Here is a 4,593-nt window from a genome sequence, read left to right on the forward strand (position 1 = left end):
ACAGTTGGAAAAAAAAAAAAAAAAATGAAACTTCATACATCACCTTGAGCATAATATCCCCATAGTGAAATTTAGTGTCAGCATCATGCTGTGGGGATCTATTTCTTTAGCATGGACATGTGCTACCTGATGGAGACTTTGAAAATCCTAAAACAGGAAGCATTTAGATCAATACAGCAGTATTTTAATCAATATGTTGGGATGGAACAGTCAAAGTCCAGCTTGGAATTTATGGCAAAACTTGAAAGTTGATCACAGATTGTCTCCATCCAACGTGACTAACCATAAAAGAACAGACGAAACATTTTGTCTCTACGTATGCAAAAGAGAGAGCAACATAGCCTGAAATACATGCAGCTATAACTGCAAAAGAAAAACGCATATACTGTGAAAACACAAAATCTTATGTACAAGGTATTGCTGGTCTAGTTTCTGGTGTAAATGTCTTGGTACTTGAAATAAGAAAGCTAACTGACAAGTAACTTTTCAGTAAGATATAAGAGCTCGTTTTAAGTAAGTAATTCCCTAACATTGAGAGAGTATTTGTTCCTCTGGCAGATTATTTCGAGACATTTTTCCAGAAATCTCTTGTTATAAGTGAAATGATCTGCCACTGGAACAAGCAGTTCACGTGCAATAAGATATTTGCACTAGATACTAGACCAAAAATACTTGGTAAAATGTTATGTTTTTGCAGTGTTTTAAATATGCGCACCTTGTCACTTAGAAAAGGCAAATTTGAGGAAACCGTAGTGATTGCGGTCAGGTTGGGATAAAAATGTGTCTTGAATTACTATAAGAAAAACCACTTTCTCCAAATGAGTCTGGTGGAACTGTGCTACTTCTAAATGTCTGAGTGTAAACATAACAAACATGCTCTGGAACTGCAAAGTAGTGGCACAAATCAAACTTATTGCAAAAGGCTATTATGGCAAAATGGCCCATATCTGCACCTTAAAAACATTCCTGATCTGTATTCTATTTTAACAAGCATAAGGTTTGTTTGAAAATACATGTTTGAAAGCAGCTGCATTAAAAAAAAACTGACATATTTAACACTGATGGTGATGTTGCATGTTTATTTAATAAGGCTGTATTTAGTTTACCAATATTTTTGACATCCTCATTTGTCATACTGCAAATTATTTGCTGTGTGTTATTTTTACACCGCTGCATCTAACATTTACCATCAAAATTGATTGTTTTATTGATCAGTTTTGACTGTGTGGCATTAAAAAAATAATGAAAGAATTGGAACATGAACTTGAGCAAAGCTTCAAAGTGCATTGATTTGTTATCCCTGATTTCAAAATATCAAGTTCCAGGCATTTTCCTATTTCCTCCTCAGTGATTGCTGGAATAAAGATCCCATCCCATCACTTGAAATCAGCAAAGCACGTAGAGAGAGAGAGAAAAAAACCAGAATAGACAGATAAACAGAGAGATGACTAATTTCTTTATACCTCACCTCCAAGGATTTGACAGTCCTTGTGATCCAGAGCTATCAACGGCATCCATTTAATTGTGGTCGATAGTTCTCCAGCCTTTCTGAATGTCTTTCAGAAAATGTCAGCTGTCATGTTTTGTGTTTTCAGTCCAGCCTTTGTTCCAGACTGAAGCAGCAGAGAGTTGTGCCAAACATGAAAGAGAAGTAAACATGAGAGAGACTAAACAGAAAGTAATTCCTTTGAAAAACAAACAAGAAAAACGTCCACAACACTTTAGTTTATTTTCTTGAGACTGTCTGTGATAGGACATATTTGGAGCAACTTTTTACTCATAGAAATCTGAAAGGTGCGGAATGAATTTGTATTTACCTCCCCTTGTTCTGCAGCTACAGCTTCACGTTTTTTTTTTTGTTTGTTTGTATTTTTTTTTTTTTTTTTACCAGCGTTGGCCACTTAAAGTTGAGAGCCCAATTTAAACATTGAGCCTTTTCTGAAGTTATCAGATGTGTTTAAAAAAAAAAAAAAACATAATTGACTGAGATTTAGAACCAGTTTATGACTAAAATATTCAGACTTGCACTTAAGTGTCTTACAGAATAAAACAAAGAAAAAGAAGTGGAACATTTTGTCAAAAGTAATAGAACATTGGACAATCAAAAGAGAAAGACTTTCAAGTGGATTTCATATCAATGAAATCCACTTATTGACTTATTTTAAAAAAACAACAACAACAACTCACCACTCCAGATAAAGTGCTTGTTTTCCAATCACTCCCATCTCCACAGGTTAATAACATCCAGCTCCTACATATGCAGTCTGTCTCTACAGAAGTTCCTGCTTAGTCATGAAAAGTTCCTTTTCATGACTAAGCAGAAGCATCCAAGCTAAATATCATCAGTGCAAAGTGTTGGCTGCAGTAGCATGAAGCTTGCCTCCAATGGATCCTAAAATAGTAGAGATGTGTACTTTCTACTTGCCTAACTCCTCTCAGTAACATGTGAAGTTGGCTGCAGAAGAAATTGTGGTGTAAGACTGTTTTCTTAGTGGGTTCTATTCCACGCACCCAACTTTGTGGGATAGTTTGCGGATGGCTTCTTCAACATCGCTGTGCATCCGTGCGTGAAGCAAGGTCCTTGAATACGTAAATGAGAAAGGATGGTATAGAAGAACTTGACTGGTCAGGACCAACATCCTATTAACTCCTGTGGAATAAGAATGGGGTGCCACTAGAGCACAAACATTTGGTGGCATAGTTTACTTAGAAGCAAAATTCAAAGAAAAATATTTCTAAGCTTGTTGATGTGTACTGTAAATCCCGGGGCTGATCCAGAGTTTCACTAAAACAGAACCCAATCCACTGTCCCACGGCACTAACCTGGAGGAACAATCAGTTCTAGGAACACAGCTGCAGGCCTCACAGTAAAATAAAATAACTCAAGCTGCAAGGCTGAAGTCCCCAGAAATTTTCATAAGTCCCCCAACAGGCCTGCCCAAACTCCTCCTTTCTTAGATTTAACAAAACCACCTGCTAACATACCAAATTCAGTCCATGTGCAATTGAATTATATTTGCTTGGAAATACTAGTAGAAAACAAAGCAGGAATGGGGTTGTCTCTGTGCTGTTTCTTACCCACCAAAGTTAAATTGGCAACAGAGAGTTTATCCCTTTATTTAAGACTCTTACTCTGAAGTGGCAGAATAAGAACGTCTGCATTAAGAGTTTGTCACTTATTCCCAGACATTCAAACAAGCAGTTTTTTGATCATAACATTTTGATGTCATAAATGTTAACAAGCTGAAAAGCTCAGGATGTTCGATAAAAAGGTTAATTTAGCCTAATCTTGACTCATTATGAAGTCGGTCTCTCAAAATCTTGGTGAGTGGTTTAAAAATGTGGCTGAAAGGTCAGATTCCTGAGTGTTTTCTGTCTCTGCAACGTGCCGAAATGTGCAAAAGTTAAGGACAAAAGACGACTTTGTGACTTTGTGGGGCACTGCAGTGAGATTTTGGACGTTTTTAGCTACTTACAGGGTTGCAAAATAATGGAAATTTTCTAATCCCAGTTGAATTTATGGAAGTGTTTGTAAATAAATTGGAAATTTAAAATAGCCTTGGACTTTTCATCATGGGGGGAAATGTGTCTTAGCACAATCTGGACTGAAGCAACCAGATTTCATGCAAGTATACATGAATATACTTAATCACATTTGCTTGCCATATTGTTTTTCTCAGGGTGATTGAGGCCCTGCCATGCACTTCTTTATGACACATGCAGTTAGAATAGATCCTTTATTTCTTTTCTTTATTTATGGCAAAGATGAATGTCATTCATCTATAAATGTAAGGGGTTAAAGTTGAGTAATATTTTATTATTGCAAAGAATTGCTGGTTATGACTCAGAAAAATGGTTTTCCATTGCGTCAGTAGCGGTTTAATTGCAGTAGCTCCCTTCAGTCCCATTTGTTCCCCTGCGAGGTGTTCCAGTTAATGAGCACAGTGATTGAGTGCTGATGACATGGACACCTTAACATTACTGTACGACTCATTGCTCCTTTAAATTTTCGACAAGAGGAAATTTGATTTGATTAATATACTTCACTCTGATTTACTTCCTTTTTCAGTTGAGCATTGTGCAACACAGCAAGTACTTTTTTTAAAGAGGCATAACTGTAAGGAGTTTCAGTTTTTCCATAAACCTGTAAGACCTGTATTTTCTTGTTTGTTTGTTTGTTATATTTTAATTATCTATAGTATCTTTAACCTTTTTCCATGTCAGGTATATTTAAGACATTCCAGTCTTTCCATTACTGTTTTTTTTTTCCTCTTGTTTTTGTTTTTCCCCAGAAGAACATGAAGTGAGTCATCTGACATGGAAAAAATTTGTGAAGGCATTACATTTCCATGACATTATGATCTGTTATTTCAAAAGCTTAGAAAGAGTTTGGGGGAAATAATAAAATATTTATTTTTCAATTGAGCTGAATTAAAATCACAGTATAACATCATTGTACGGCATATTGTGAGTCCATGGATATAAATTTTACTTCAAGGAATAAAATGTGCATTAGTTTTACATTGAGTTTTACTTAATGTAAAACTCATTATAAACTAAGTTATAATTGTAGTTGTAAAATTATAAAAGTAT

This window comes from Poecilia latipinna, unplaced genomic scaffold (genome assembly GCF_001443285.1).
Source record: "Poecilia latipinna isolate Pla-1442-1.1 unplaced genomic scaffold, P_latipinna-1.0 Scaffold470, whole genome shotgun sequence".
NCBI lineage: Eukaryota > Metazoa > Chordata > Actinopteri > Cyprinodontiformes > Poeciliidae > Poecilia > Poecilia latipinna.